The sequence below is a fragment of the Hibiscus syriacus genome, unplaced genomic scaffold (genome assembly GCF_006381635.1).
Source record: "Hibiscus syriacus cultivar Baekdansim isolate YM2019G1 unplaced genomic scaffold, ASM638163v2 tig00003435_pilon, whole genome shotgun sequence".
Lineage (NCBI taxonomy): Eukaryota > Viridiplantae > Streptophyta > Magnoliopsida > Malvales > Malvaceae > Hibiscus > Hibiscus syriacus.
This window is the reverse complement of record NW_024061971.1, coordinates 290807-308549: the sequence shown is the minus strand read 5'-3', so window position 1 is coordinate 308549 and position 17743 is coordinate 290807. Positions and strand designations below refer to the sequence as shown.

The 17743-nt window shown below is 33.0% G+C and overlaps 1 pseudogene; it reads left to right on the top strand.

Moving 5' to 3' along the window:
• Positions 1-447: 447 nt before the first annotated feature.
• Positions 448-15651, top strand: LOC120177003 (annotated as a pseudogene).
• The last annotated feature ends 2092 nt before the right edge of the window (positions 15652-17743 follow it).

Sequence of the window (17743 nt, the reverse complement as noted above, 5' to 3'; positions counted from 1 at the left end):
GGAGAATCGGAGCTACAAAATGGGGTCGACGGAAAAGGAAATTAGGGAAAATTGGGGGCTTTGTTTCTGGTTTGTAACCAAAAACCAAACTTTAAACATTTCGATATATTCTCTGTCGACACAAAATGGGCAAATTCAGGGCTAGGTCCTTGAATTTCCCTTACTTTCTAAAATGGGCTGCCAACTTTGCGATTTTACACTTTAATCCTCAATTTCTTCCAAAATACCACTTTAATTCAATATTTTTTTTAATTTCTAAAACATAGCCCCTAAATTGGGGTGTGACAATTTTCAATGAGATTCAGGTAGCTAAAAGTGTCGAGGAGGATCATCAAGGACCTCAATTCATCATTTTAGCCACCAGCACCAACTCACTCACTGTAAGTTTTCTTTTCCTGCGACTCCATATGGGGAAAAAAATTTCGAGCTTTATGGAAGTCGGGAAATTTGAAGTGTGTGGCATGCAAATAGAAGATCCATGGAACTGTAATTTAGATATGCCTTCCTTGTACGTTTTTCATGAATGAGATGCCGAGGTAAGTTGAAAGGAGTCTGTTTCACCCGCACCATATTCTTCTCGCTCAAGCATTCCTTCATTATGAGATGCCTAGCCAAGTTAAAAGGGGTCTAGAATCCCTTCATTATGATTATGAGCATGCATCGAGACAAGTTCGATGTTATGCCTGCAGGAAGATAGTTGAAGGTTTCGGCTTCTATTGTAATAAATGCAATGTCAATTTGCATTTTTCATGTGCAAAGTATCAAACTCGTACTATAAAGCATGGTTGCCATCCTCACAATCTCCTGCAATTGGGGAAAAGTATTGTCAATAACGTATCATGCAGTAAATGTGGCAAACGTTGCAAGGATTTCAGCTTCAGTTTCAAAGAGTGTGATTTTAATGTGCATCCTGAATGTATTCCTCTGCCGTCTAGTTTTAAACATAGATATCATTTGCATCCACTTGTGCATGTAACACCTATTGTTGAAGATGATTCAGGAGATTATTACTGCGATATGTATGAATATATTTCTCTTGAATATTTGATATATGTTTGAAACTTAAGTTTTTTACTTAGATTCTTGAGCCTGCGAAAGAGACGCTCTTGGATATTCAAAAAGTGAAGAGAATTTTGGGGACGAAAGTTTGGAATTAGAAGAGAGGGTGCACCATCAAACGGTTAGTATCTGCGTAATGATTAACTAACTCCCGTTAATTGTATTAATAATTAAAATCAAATACAAGAAAAAAGAACCAAAACTCACTCCATCTTTCATATAGAAACATGGCGAACCAGTCTTACAAGCTAATTAAGGTCATGGTATCTTCATATTTATAAGGTTTAATGACATTTTATCCCTTAACTCTTTTCAGCTCTCTTGCCCTCGAACTTTCAATATTTTTTAATATTTTTTTTTATAAATTTTGCTATAAACTAACTTAATTTTTTTTTTGTCAGATACAAAGAGATGTTATTCATCCTCACCCGATAACACGAAATGATGACCCAAAAACAAAATTTGTGTGCGACAATTGTGAAGAACTGTGCAAAGGTTTATCATATAGTTGTAAACTTTGTTCGTTCATCATTGACAGCAAGTGTGCTACTTTAAAGGATGAAACACAACAAGTTAGAAAAATCAAAACCACAGTCAACCATTTTAGTCACTGGCATCAACCTACACTGTGCAAGTTCAATATTTTGCAAATGGGCCCAAAGTTTGATGGGTGTTGCGGAGCATGCGAACAACGCATTTGTGATATAACATATGCTTGCATTTATTGTGAATTCTTTCTGCACGTATCCTATCTCGAGGACATGTTGGTGGAAGTTCAGAGTCTGTTCCATCCACAACATCCTCTTCGCATATTATCATACCTATTAGCGGAAGAAGCTGATTGCCTCGGCTGTAAGTTAAAGATTGAAGGCGAATTATTGTTCACTTGAATGGAATGCAGATTTTCCATGCACTATTCATGTGCTAAGTATCAATTTCGTGTGGTGAAACATTATTTCCATCCCGATCATTATCTTCTACATTTGGGGAAAAGCTTTTTCGGTGATGTATCTCCCCTATGTGATGAATGTGATCGAACTTGTGAGAATACTTTATGGTGCTGCATCAAGTGTGCGTTTTGCATTAATCTTGAATGTATTCCACTACCATCGGTCGTCAAGCGCAAACGTCATTTGCATCCACTTGTACTTTTAACTGTGACTGAAGATGATTCTGGAGAATACTATTGTGATACACAAAGAAATCCAGGGCACGATGTTTATCACTGCAAAGAATGCAACTATATTTCACATATTGACTGTGTGATTCTTGAGGCAAGTACATCAGTTTTATAATAAAAAAAACATTTTTCTTCGGATATTTGATGAAAGCCTGAAACAGAAATTTGATATACATTTGTTTATTAGGTTAAACCTCTGGAGCAATAGATACTTCAGTATCTTACTCCTTATTCAAAGAAAAAATTAAGAAGGCACCCCTGAAAATCAGTCTTTGCAAGTAAGCATATTTTATTGATCCTTTTTCTGTGACATTCCATTTTAAATTAGTAATTGAATTCACTCATTTATTTAAGTTTATTTTATTTTGATCGACTTTAACAAACTAACAAACAAACATAGGGCAAATCTTTTGGAGAGATGGAGAGCTACAAAGATGAATATTTGAGTTGAGAACATTGGTATCCGATCTATTAACCGATTAATCTAGATCGGGTACTAGAGAGGCGAGGGCGACCCTCCCAACTCAGTTTGCTCTATTCTCAAACTTCAGGATTCGAACCCCTGACTTTTTTTAAGGGACTTAGTGCATCATCCCACTAGATCAACTGGTTATTGGTCAACTCATAATTAATCTACTAATAAACTAAGTATGTATTGTTGTAAACTTACCCTCTTGGGTTGGTAAAACTTGGAAATCTACCTTTAAGGTTTCATGATAGATACCACATAATGAGAAAATTTATGTTTGATTCCTTTAGAAATCACTTTTTTATCCAAGTCCTCAAGCACAACTCTTTTCAATCCTAATCAACTTCACATCGAGGGACAACACTGAATTTCATGTTAAGAGGGTGAACTTCTAAAATTTAAGGAGATGACAGATTTATAACATTTCAAGGGCTAAAACATATTTTTAATAGAAAATACATAAAAATAAATCTAAAATATATGATCATTTTAATTTTTGGGGGCAACTGTCATCGTCCGCCCCCTCAGTCCATCCTTATTCACCTTATACATAAAAGTATTTTGATCCCATAATTAAATCAAAATCATGAAAGAAAATCCCATTAAATGTGTAAAAAATTTGATCTATTGAATTATAATGTTGGCAATTTCGAGCAATTTTATCTATCAATACACTTTGCCCCCATGGGACTCGAAAGTTTTACCCCTTAATTTGTATTTCTCATCTCTAATCTTTTCTTTCGGACTAGTTAAATGCAAATGAATAAATCGAATTGATATTTTTATTGGCTTAATACCTACCTACTTTAGTCCTCTATTTTTTAAAATTGTCACTTTAGTCCTTTTTACTATTTTCAGTTAGTTTTGTCCTCCAACATTCATTCCCTCGACACTTTTAGACCTTGGATTTATTTGCTAAAATTTCCGTGGCCCAATGAGGTTTTGGCAGGTGGTGTTTAAAAAAACTCAAAAATAGCTAAAATTTAAATAAAATCATAAAAATGTAAAAATCCTAGATAATTACCAAAAAAACCGTCAAAATGCGTATATGCTTTCAAAATTTGTAACTATACTTAATTTATTTTTTTAAAAAAAATATGTATAAAAATAAATTATAAAAATCCTATAAATAAAAAATTTAGTACTTTTAAATTCTAAGTTTTTTAAAAATATTTTTTCATTTTTATGATAATTTTTTAGTTTTCTATTATTATTTTTTATTTTTTTATTTTCTGAAAAGTTTATGTAGTAAAATTTGATTCACATTATCATTTTTAATTAAAATAAAATCTAAGGGATAAACGTACCGCCGGAATAAAAGTTGAAGGTCCAAACTGACACAATATAGTAGAAGGGTAAAGTGAAAATGTTATAGAAGTAGAGGGGCTAAAGTAAGTATTAAGTCTTTTTATGTTAAGTTTTTTTATGATTTACTTTTAAAATAAAAATCACAATTTTAAAATTCAAAATTTATATGTAATTAATTAAATTAATTTTAATTTTCTATATAGATTAAATAAATTAAACATATAACATAGATATACTTTAGGAACCTTTAAGCCTAAAATAAAAAGGGCAATTTCATATCTAGATCCCTAAAATATATATATTCTTTAAACAACATATACACCATGTTCTTAATCTTTCAAAGGCTAAACAAGGGAAAAGTATTTTTGTAATCGTTTTTACATGGAGAACTCGAAAACCCAAGAAAAATAATAAAGGGTAAATTATATATTTAGTCACTCAATTATTTTCATAATTTTTTGTTACTAAAATATTTTTTTCAAAATTTTACGTAATCTTACGTTTTTGTTCTGTTTGGTCACTCATTATTAAAAAAATAACTACGATACTGACATGTCATAAGCTAATGTCATCTCATTACTGAAAAAAAAGTCAATAGTTTTGTTTATTTTGGGGTTAATGGTATGTGAGGCCTTCAAACATTTAAAAAAAATGACCCTCAAATTATTTTTACACTCAATGTGGTCCTCAAAGTCAAAAAAAAATTAATGTGACTATTTGACCAATAATTTTCGTCATTGATTGATACATTGTTGATGTGGCAGTTCATGATACTAACATAACAGTATACGATATTGATGTGATGGTCCACGGTGATTGATGATGCGATGATGACCAAAAAAACAATTCAGTCTATCGTATCATCATCCACATCATCAACTATCATGGAATGTCATATCATCATCGTATATCATCACATCAGCATCGTAAACTGTCACATCAATATTGTAACAATTAATGACGAAAATTATTAATCAAATGGCCACATTGAATTTTTCTGAGTTAGAAGGTCATATTAAGTATAAAAAAAAATTGAGGGTTATTTAATTTTTTTAAAAGAAGTTTGAGGGTATTACATACCACTAAACCTTTAATTTTAAATGGAAGACGATTAAAACAAAATAAAAACGTAAATTTTAAGTATAATATTAAAAAAATAATTAGATTACAAAATAGAATGACTAAATACTTAGTTTACCCTCAAAAATAAAAATAAAACTCAAACCAGTGAACCACCAAGAGCCAAAGCCAAAAGACTTTTACAAGCCGCTGTTTTTGTTTTCTTTTCTATTTTGTGTACAAAAATCCAACCAAATCTCACGTACTTAAGTTCTAAAAATTCCACCTCCAAAACCCGCCCCTTCCATTCATATCTGTCCCAGTATAGATCAGGCTTTCACGATATCCTTCATGTAATAATAGTAATTGAATTCACTCATTTATTTAAGTTTATTTTATTTTGATCGACTTTAACAAACTAACAAACAAACATAGGGCAAATCTTTTGGAGAGATGGAGAGCTACAAAGATGAATATTTGAGTTGAGAACATTGGTATCCGATCTATTAACCGATTAATCTAGATCGGGGTACTAGAGAGGCGAGGGCGACCCTCCCAACTCAGTTTGCTCTATTCTCAAACTTCAGGATTCGAACCCCTGACTTTTTTTAAGGGACTTAGTGCATCATCCCACTAGATCAACTGGTTATTGGTCAACTCATAATTAATCTACTAATAAACTAAGTATGTATTGTTGTAAACTTACCCTCTTGGGTTGGTAAAACTTGGAAATCTACCTTTAAGGTTTCATGATAGATACCACATAATGAGAAAATTTATGTTTGATTCCTTTAGAAATCACTTTTTTATCCAAGTCCTCAAGCACAACTCTTTTCAATCCATAATCAACTTCACATCGAGGGACAAACACTGAATTTCATGTTAAGAGGGTGAACTTCTAAAATTTAAGGAGATGACAGATTTATAACATTTCAAGGGCTAAAACATATTTTTAATAGAAAATACATAAAAATAAATCTAAAATATATGATCATTTTAATTTTTGGGGGCAACTGTCATCGTCCGCCCCCCTCAGTCCATCCTTATTCACCTTATACATAAAAGTATTTTGATCCCATAATTAAATCAAAATCATGAAAGAAAATCCCATTAAATGTGTAAAAAATTTGATCTATTGAATTATAATGTTGGCAATTTCGAGCAATTTTATCTATCAATACACTTTGCCCCCATGGGACTCGAAAGTTTTACCCCTTAATTTGTATTTCTCATCTCTAATCTTTTCTTTCGGACTAGTTAAATGCAAATGAATAAATCGAATTGATATTTTTATTGGCTTAATACCTACCTACTTTAGTCCTCTATTTTTTAAAATTGTCACTTTAGTCCTTTTTACTATTTTCAGTTAGTTTTGTCCTCCAACATTCATTCCCTCGACACTTTTAGACCTTGGATTTATTTGCTAAAATTTCCGTGGCCCAATGAGGTTTTGGCAGGTGGTGTTTAAAAAAACTCAAAAATAGCTAAAATTTAAATAAAATCATAAAATGTAAAAATCCTAGATAATTACCAAAAAAAACCGTCAAAATGCGTATATGCTTTCAAAATTTGTAACTATACTTAATTTATTTTTTTAAAAAAATATGTATAAAAATAAATTATAAAATCCTATAAATAAAAATTTAGTACTTTTAAATTCTAAGTTTTTTAAAAATATTTTTTCATTTTTATGATAATTTTTAGTTTTCTATTATTATTTTTTATTTTTTTATTTTCTGAAAAGTTTATGTAGTAAAATTTGATTCACATTATCATTTTTAATTAAAATAAAATCTAAGGGATAAACGTACCGCCGGAATAAAAGTTGAAGGTCCAAACTGACACAATATAGTAGAAGGGTAAAGTGAAAATGTTATAGAAGTAGAGGGGCTAAAGTAAGTATTAAGTCTTTTTATGTTAAGTTTTTTTATGATTTACTTTTAAAATAAAAATCACAATTTTAAAATTCAAAATTTATATGTAATTAATTAAATTAATTTTAATTTTCTATATAGATTAAATAAATTAAACATATAACATAGATATACTTTAGGAACCTTTAAGCCTAAAATAAAAAAGGGCAATTTCATATCTAGATCCCTAAAATATATATATTCTTTAAACAACATATACACCATGTTCTTAATCTTTCAAAGGCTAAACAAGGGAAAAGTATTTTTGTAATCGTTTTTACATGGAGAACTCGAAAACCCAAGAAAAATAATAAAGGGTAAATTATATATTTAGTCACTCAATTATTTTCATAATTTTTTGTTACTAAAATATTTTTTTCAAAATTTTACGTAATCTTACGTTTTTGTTCTGTTTGGTCACTCATTATTAAAAAAATAACTACGATACTGACATGTCATAAGCTAATGTCATCTCATTACTGAAAAAAAAGTCAATAGTTTTGTTTATTTTGGGGTTAATGGTATGTGAGGCCTTCAAACATTTAAAAAAAATGACCCTCAAATTATTTTTACACTCAATGTGGTCCTCAAAGTCAAAAAAAAATTAATGTGACTATTTGACCAATAATTTTCGTCATTGATTGATACATTGTTGATGTGGCAGTTCATGATACTAACATAACAGTATACGATATTGATGTGATGGTCCACGGTGATTGATGATGCGATGATGACCAAAAAAACAATTCAGTCTATCGTATCATCATCCACATCATCAACTATCATGGAATGTCATATCATCATCGTATATCATCACATCAGCATCGTAAACTGTCACATCAATATTGTAACAATTAATGACGAAAATTATTAATCAAATGGCCACATTGAATTTTTCTGAGTTAGAAGGTCATATTAAGTATAAAAAAAAATTGAGGGTTATTTAATTTTTTTAAAAGAAGTTTGAGGGTATTACATACCACTAAACCTTTAATTTTAAATGGAAGACGATTAAAACAAAATAAAAAACGTAAATTTTAAGTATAATATTAAAAAAATAATTAGATTACAAAATAGAATGACTAAATACTTAGTTTACCCTCAAAAATAAAAATAAAACTCAAACCAGTGAACCACCAAGAGCCAAAGCCAAAAGACTTTTACAAGCCGCTGTTTTTGTTTTCTTTTCTATTTTGTGTACAAAAATCCAACCAAATCTCACGTACTTAAGTTCTAAAAATTCCACCTCCAAAACCCGCCCCTTCCATTCATATCTGTCCCAGTATAGATCAGGCTTTCACGATATCCTTCATGTAATAATAAAGAAGCTTCCCCTCCTTTTTGACACCAATACTTGGAACCAAACACACACTTGTCAGAACCCAACGAAAACCTCAATCTTCTTCTAAACTTCTTTTCTTCTTAGTTTATTGGACTTACCCATTGTTTGCTGATGAATTTTCTTCTTCATCGAACCAGTTTCAGCCTTTGAATGTGAAGGGAGAAAAAGATGGTTGGTGGTAGTCATCATAGTGTTGTCAAAGTAAAGAGAGAAACTTTAGAGTCATGCATGACATGCCCTCTTTGTAATAAGCTTTTAAAGGAAGCTACAACTATTTCCCTGTGTCTCCATACGTGTTAGTTTCTCTTTTCTTTTATGTTATTTTTCATGTGCTTTTTCTTTCCTTGATAATTGCTGATCTGGGTTTTCTTCTTTTTCTTGTTGTATTTGGATGATTATTTTATTCTGGGTTGTTTTTCCTTTCTGGGTTTCTTCATCTGAGGTTCACTATTTTGCAATTTATTTGATTAGTTCTGTTGTGTCGAGATATGTCTTTCTCGACGTCTTACATTCATTAAACTATATGTTCCAGATGTTTTGTATTTGATTTCTATTGAATGCCAAATTTCAGATTTTTTTTGTCATCCGATTTATAATTCTTTTAAATGTCAGTTTTCTTTCAACCTGGTTGTTCTGGTCAATACTCCTTCATGTTCTGTTTTCACTTCTTTACCTTTGTTGGTCTCATGCATATACGTATGTTGTATGTAGGAGATTTAGAGTATGCCATAATTTGCCACCATGAATGATTCTGGTATGCAAGACAACAAGGACACCAACTTTTCGGTCTCATGTATTAAGGACTGCCTTTTGAACAAGTTGGTATATAGGTTGCTTTAATTAACCCACTTTTAAGTTTAATATCAATGTTGTCATCTTCAAAGAGAGATCGTCTACTAAATGCTTCTACATTGTACAACTTCTACTTGAACATTGTACTGCTTTGTGTTGTGCTTTTGATTCATATAATGTGTCGAACTGCGAAGTCAAGGTTGCTGCTGTTTTTCCTTGGAATGTTTGATGTATGCTTTTGTGGCTCACTTCCGATGCACTGAATCTTGAAATCAATTCAGTCTGTAGGAAGTGCATATATGAGAAGCTTTCGGATGAAGGGATGGACTGTTGTCCCGTATGCGACATTGAGCTGGGATGTCTGCCAGTTGACAAACTCAGGTTATTGATTCTGGGTATTCAGAAATATATGAATCTTGTGTCATTATCCTTTTTCAAATATAAGAACTATAACTGTTACCCTGTAAACAGTGCAAATTGTTAGCAGTAGAATTCAAAAGCTCTGATCAAGTCCCACTGATGTCAAATTTGGTTTTTTTTCTTCTGAATTATATCTGGAAAGATTGTGTCTGGTATTGTATGTTTTTATCTCTGTAACCACTGTCGCTGGAAAGAAATTGTATAACTGTGCTGTTATATCAATTTCCACGTCGTAAATGAATGTTTTTATGCATTGAGCCGCTCGTCAGCATGCTCTGACTCACACCTTTACTTCTTAAGGACTTTTTACAAGTCTGTGTCAGCAGATGTTGCTTTTAGCATATTGCTTTTAAAATATATGCTAGCTAGATGCACTCCATTTTTGTGATACTATGCAAGTTTCCGAAGAATCTGTATATATGAAAACTTACAGTCGGTGTGTTTATTATGAAGTTTTGTGTTGTTATAAGCTCGCACAGAATTATTTTTCCTATAAATATATGCAGACCAGACCACAGTTTACAAGAAGTAAGGGCAAAAAATTTCCCTTACAAAAGAAGAAAGATAAGTGCTCCCGATGTTATGCCTTCAGCTTCACCACCAGCAAAAAGAAAAGAAAGATCACTGTCATCATTGGTGGTCAGTACTCCCAAAGTGCCAATGCAGCGTGGTTTGACTGGAAGGAGAACGAAAGCTACCGCACGAAAAAGGATTGCTGATTCTCGAGGGTGTAGTTTCTCTGTTGAAGGGTCCCCTAAGAAAGGAGATTCCGCAGAAGATCATCCCTCAGGCTCAACCTCACCTGATTCCTCAAACAAAATTAGTCAACGTAAAAGGCAGGTAAAGGAGGCTGAAGAAATATTGTTTACGATTATGTTATGTAAACTTCAAACTTAATTTTTGAAAACTTGTCCATCTTCCTTAAATCGATGCAGGATTGTTTCTGTAACGCCCCAATCTATGAGTTAAAATTTTATGATATTTGTAGAAGAGGTTTAATTAAAATTTTGGTTATCAATAAATTTTTAAAAAATTGAGGACTTTAAGTGTAATTTTGTCCTTCATTGGTTTTAGTTAATTATAACATTCACATGGTTTGTTCACTTTGGTTGATGTGAATTGTTTTTTTTTAATTCTCTCATATATATATATATATATGAAGTATAATTTCAACTACCCAAATAAAAAATCATATCTTATGGTACTATAGTTGCCTAGTGGGTCCTGCAAATTAGATTTGTTTTGTCTGCAATCTTCTTTGTTATCTCATAAAATAGTAGTACCAATCTTTTATATTACAGAGCATTCATAAACAACCAAAGCCACATACATCCCTTGCTCGATAGCCTCACCATCGTGAGCAGCTTGCTTGTTTTCTTATGGCAGCAAATCATCTACCAGAACCGTCATGGAGGAACTGATCGATAGAAGAAAAAAAACTGGACTCGCTTCTTGATCCTCTTGACCTCTCACTTCGCAAGCTCATCCTCCGCTGCGGTGACTTCTGCCAGGCAACATATGACGCCAAGCTTGAGCATGTCGAACCCCTTTTTACGAGTCGATGAAAATACCAACAACCAAAAAGAAAGCAATCCCTCGTAAAACTACTGGTCAATCATGGGAAGATCCAACACTTACGGAATGGCCTGAAAATGACTTTCGCCTATTTTGTGGTGATTTGGTAATGAGGTGAACGATGATGTGCTTTCAAAATCATTTTCATGATTTCCTTCGTTTAACATGGCAAGAATTTTTAGTATGAAACGCACTGGACAGTTGTGTGTTTGTGTTTAAGGAACCATTTATGAATGCTACGACTGCAGCTGGAAACGATGATAGCACAACGTAGACAGGGAAAGAAGAAATAGGTTGATCCTATATCAAGAACGAGGCATCAGAAAGGGAAGCTACGGAGGGTCTTTAGCCAACGTCGATCTGTTGTAGCTAAGTTCGCAGCCCCTAGGAGCTTCTTCAATCCAGAACCGGTCAAAGGGTCCAAGCGATGATTTCTTGTGTTTGATTTCGGTTGGTGAAGATTCTTGCTACAGAGCACGCTGGTAAGGCTTATTAAGCGTGAGAGAATGAAGCAAATAAGAAAAGTATTAATGTTAGAGAGAGCACGTGGGTTGTAGAGAAAATTTAATAAAGGATGAAGGGTAAATCACAACAGGAGTCATCCAAGTGTGGTAAGAACTCAACCTTGTCATCTAGTTTTCATATAGTTATGAATATTGCTTAGAGGTTTTAATAAAATTATTGTCACTAACCTTGGTAGCTAATTATTAAATTGATCCCATAAAGTCTTAATTTTATCAATTAGGGACCCTTATATGAAAAAGGATTTCTAATAAGTTATTTTTATGGTGAGGGAAATTTATTTGGATTCAAATTCAAATTTGAGATGGTTTGGGATCATGAGAGAAAGATTGGAAGCTCGAAAGTCAAAATTTTCGAAAAGTCATATTTTATGTTTTTGGACATCCTGAGTTCAATTTCGAAGACCGTTTCGCCAAATTCAAACCCGGTAAGCTGTTTTTCACTGATTAATCATCTGATTCGATCTATTTTTCGCAATTAAGCTCCGATTAGAAGTTGAATTCAAGATCGAGGGCATTCGAATGGATTTTAAATGGTCGATCAGTATGTCACGGAAATCGAGGTAATACATTAATACCTCTTTATGCTTTATAGAACATGTTGACAGTGGATAAATGCATGGACATATATGATTGGCTATTATGTCTATTTAATTATGGATGGATTCGAACTGAATACGGTTTAAGTGATAAATTAGTTAAGACTCTATTGAATTACAAGTTCTGTGATTGAGTGATAAAGGAATCAGTCCTGAATATGTGAATTATAATTTATCTCATTAAAGGTAGTTGGATGATAAATTATGAGAATACTCCGGTTTGGTAAAATTACGAACATACCCATATGTTGTAAAATGACAAGAATTGTCCTTGGAAGTTAATTAATAACTCTGAAAAGACATATTGACCTGATAAAACTAAAAATGTGCATAAGAAATGCTAGTTTGCTTAGAAAATTTGGATAACCGGTTTTAACCCCAAGAGAATTTGTGCAAGATACTAGAAGTCTGTTAAGGGAATCATTTCAAGATTAGAGAATGTTCTGAAAAGAAATTAACCATAGGATCTCTAAATTATAGTTATTTTTGTTAAGAGTTAATACTGAAACTATTTGGTTAAGAAATTAAGAAAATGCCATTGAAAGGTAAAAATAGTCCGAGTTGACCCTGAATGAGAAAGTACTTTGAGGATTCGTACTTAACTCGATAAATTATGGATTTAATTGTTAAGATCCTGTCTTTGTACATAAAATTGATGATAACCTGTTGGTAACTTCCGAGAAGATAATTGACCTGAAAATCTTCGAGTTAAGAATAAATTATCGGGGGTGTTCTTTTGTCAGAATTGTTCGAAAGGATTGAAATAAATTATAAATTTCAATTTAATAATAAGATCGGACGGATGGAAATGATGGAAATACACTGGATCTGTAAAATAACCAAAATACCCCTGAAATGAAAATGACTCAAGAATATCACCAAGCCCATGAATGAATGGATATCCTCAAGTTTTGAAAAGAATGGAAAAACATTGAGCACCAAAATGACCAAAATGCCTTTACGGCCTAGACTAAGTAAATGTCTTGGATTAATTAAGGAATCCAACACTAATGCTATGTCAGTACCTAAATAGCATATTTACCACTCGAATCCTGGTTAGTCTCCTCAAGTTTTGAATCGATGATAATTCTGGAAGTACTCAGCTTAGCTCAACTCTAGATCGCATTCGATACTAAGAAGTGGATATTCGTTAGACAAATCAACTACGAATACCAAAATTGAACTGAACGAAAGTATAACATGTATCCGAAATTCAGAAACGTACTAATTACTCTGGAAAACTCTAGAGTAACAGTAAAAGACTTGACTACTAAATGAATTAAGTAAACTTAATGACGGAGAATTTAGTAAGTTATTGGATGAGTCTGGGAATATCAATGAACTTGTATGATGTACGATCCCTATGGATTATGAACCAAGAATCAAATACGTCATTAATTCTTGATATTGTTTTAATGTGGAAAGGAAGTAAAGATTATGAGGATACATGTTCGATTCCTTTAGATGTATTCAACGATGATTTTGAATATGATCTATAAACAAGAATTGTTGGTATTAAAGTGTGAATACCCTGGAAGGGTAATGAATTGACCAGTTGAAATACATCAGTTTTAGGAGTTGTTGATTGTCCGATCGATTGACATGGATGGTAAGTGACCTGAATCTTCGTTTCTACTTTATCAACTCAAATTACTCTGGTCATACTTGAACACTTTCCTGAGATATATGAATCATAGAGGGATTCGAAAGTATCAACCTTAAATGTCTGATTAGATTGGTTATTAATCGATTCTCTTCAATATGACCTCGTTCCTGGAATCCGATCAAATTTCATAAGTTTCGTGTTATCCATACTGATAACTACAATGGCCTCTGAAAATACTTGGATCCTCTAGCGTGTTCCCTATGTACTACATAACTATTTTATCTGTTTTGAAATATGGTACATTGAAATCTATGATTTACTGTTTATTGATACACCGACTTACCGGTGATGGTTTATGGACTATGATTGATATATGATTATTGGTTTTCATTGATATATGATAACGATGATTACAGATTTATGGAAATTATGCTTACTGCATAAATTGTATTTTGAAATATTGATTTTTGGATGGATTGAATTACGGAGTATAGCTCTGATCAAGCTGGTAAACCTTACGGACCTAATGTGACTCTTGGGTAGGCTCACGGGCCCCAAGATGCTCCATTAGGTTGGCTCCCTTTGCTGTGTGCTTAGGATAAGCCCTACAAACTTACGGACTTAAGGATACAGGCCCCAAAGCCTATCCTTAGGTTGGCTTCCTTTTTGCTGTGTGCTTAAGGTAAGCCCTATGGACGCAGTTCTGGAAACTGCGGATGGTGAATAAGAGAATGGTTTAAACTACGAGTTGCAAAAGTTAAACTTCATTATGATTTTATGAGATTTACTGAACTATCATTTGATAAGTGTACCTATTATGATTTTATTGTACTGTTGGAACACACTAGACATCCTATTCGATCTCCTGAAAACGTCATACCATGAATGCTTCTTATGAACTGAGATCTTTATAGTTTCTACTTGATGAATCACCAGTGGAACTCCAGATTATATCTTGTAAACCAGAATACGTCTGATTCAATAAGGAAATTATATGGCTTTTCAGTTATCTGCATGTCCTGTAGAATCAATTGGTAGTTTTGTATTACTGAGCTTTCCGAAGCTCACTCTATTACTCACCGTTGCAGGTTAAAATAATTGTACCAGCGCAGCTATCGACATCAGTAAGGGAGTTCTTCCGTCGTTGCTTGCAGAGTATGGTACATGTGATTAGAGGGCATGTAATTGTATTTTGTTTTATATACGAGTCTGAAAATACGTTTTATTTCTAAATGATGATAAAGCAATTTATAAGTTACATGTTTTAAAAAAAAGTTTTACATTTTCCGCTATTTTTACAATGGGTCGCTCTGGTGGCCCTAATGTGATACTCCAAATCGGATCGGGTTAACCGCATCGGTTTGAGGGGGTTACAGTTCCGGGGCAAAACCTTCTAGTGAACACAAGTCTAATGAAGATACAGATGATGTTGAAATTATGGAAGGGAAAGCAGATCTGTGGACATCCTTAAACTGTCTTGTCAAAGCAGCTAACAGAAAATCATCCAAGTTAAATTCACAGGCATCACCAGCTTCTATATCTGAGCCACATAATGGCCTTGATCGTCACTTATATGCGCCTGAAATAAAAGCTGGCCTTGAATCCCCCACTGTTCCTGATGGAAAATTGAGTATTCATAAATATAAAAGAATGGGGCAAATTTGATTACAAAACCTGTGAAATGTAGAAGGTTGCATGCAGAATCACAAAAGAAGGCAGCTGGCTCCAATAGGATCATGCTAGACACTTTGGGGTCTAAGTGGAATACAAAAAACAATCCATGTTATCATTCATGTAATACACATTAAGTTATTGAATTTGTTTTATTTCATTCTTGAATATTTATAACTTTATTACCTTTTAGGAAATTTGGATTGAAACATATTTAGGGTAAATTGTAAGAAATGAATCGTTTAAATTAATTTCCTAAATATATAAGATTTGGTAAGTAAATAAAATTTAAATTAATTATAAGAACATATATGAGAATTTTAAAATAAATTAATTTAGAATGGCAAAGTAAATGAATACAATCATATGATTTTGGCACATTGTTTGTTTAAAATATAATTGTTTATTTGTTTGTTTAATTTTATAAAATTATAATTTTATTTATTTATTTATTTATTCGATAATATAGGCTTTTGCACCTTACTTTATATAATATATATGATTGTAATATAGGCTTTGAAACACCAATATGTATGTTCGATAAAACCATTCGGCTTTAGCAAATTTTAAAAAAGCCAAGTTCATGTTAACCGAGCTCGAATCAAGCATTGATCGAACTTTGTCCGAATCAAACTCGAATAATTTGTGATATATCTCATCTCATTTACAATCCTCTTTGACAAATTGTAAAACAGCCAAAGCTTATAAGCTGAAACAAACCTGTCAATGCTTCAAGGTTATCAAACAACCATTACGAGACATGTTCTAAGACACCGAGTTTGCAAGCAAAGAGTTTATTGATCTTTAGATTCATCCAGATTATGCTACACCAAAAAGCAACGAAACCAGTGATAACTTTTTTTGTTGAAGAAAATCAGTGATTACACTTCAGTGACTGAAACAGTAACTTCAGAATCGGAACAATACGATAACAAACTAATCACCTCAAAGCTCCCATGGTGTCATACTTGTCAGCAATTTTAACACAGCTTCATCATCATCATCATCATCATCCCTATCCACACCGACCGACGAGATTTCATTTAACAGTCATGTTAATTGGCCAGAAGACACGACCAACATTACCATCAAATAAGCAGGCAGCCACACCTTCTCCTATATTTCCAGGATATACAAACTATTAAGCCGCAAGATCACACCTCTTTCAAGCTTGAATCAGAAGTACTGAAGTTGTTAAATCCACTTCAAACCCAAGTGCCTCAAATACTAACCACTAAAAGGAGAAATGAGAAACACCAGGACCAAAAGACACCCTTCGATCCCCATGACACAATTCAAAGCAAAACCCCAAGAAACCACCAACTTCCACACCAATGCCAAACCTAAAAACACCTAAACCACAAGGATGAATTCATGCATGGAACAAGTAAGAACTCGAACACTATCGACATCAAAGATTAAACTAATAGCACCTAAACCACAAGCCACACATCAACCAAAAGCTTAACCACTAAAAGGATCATTTAACAAAAATGAAACAACCAATTCCTCCACTCCAATTTCCACAACCTTAAAGCTAAACCCCACTTGAAATCAACACCCATAAAACAACTTTCGCAACAATTCGACACCAAAAAAGATGGAATTAAATCCTATTATATCAAGAAGATGGCCTCAAAGGCTGACTTCCAACAACAGAAAGGAACCCATTTTCCTCCTCTTCACCAGGGGAACCCAAATCTTGGTCACAAGGGCCATTGCCTCTTTAATTTTTTATTATTAAAAAATATATATGGGTAAATATTAAATTAGGGCTTCAAATTTTAGTTTATTTTGATTTTGCCCTATGATTTTCTATGATTAATTGTACTTTGCTCCCTTAAGTTGGAATCCTAGCTCCGTCCCTGTCCATCTAGTTGATTGTTTGGTATAACGCACTATGTCAAACTCAGATATGACGGAATTTTATTCTTTAAAGGAGGAATTGCAGTGCCTCTTACCTAGGGACGAGGTGTATCTAAAACAAAGATCCTAAAGTCTTTGGCTATCAAACGACTATAAGAATACATCCTATTTCCATACTCAGGCTAACGATCGAAGCGAGAAGAGTTTTATCCAAGTTTTGTACGATTCTAGGGGTCTTTGGATTGATTAGTTGGATGATATTCATCGCGTTGTAGTGACATTCTTTTGCGGCCTTTATCGCTCCACTTGTTGTCAATATTGAATGTGTCCTTTCTTCTGTCTCCTTGGTTATTACTTGAAGAA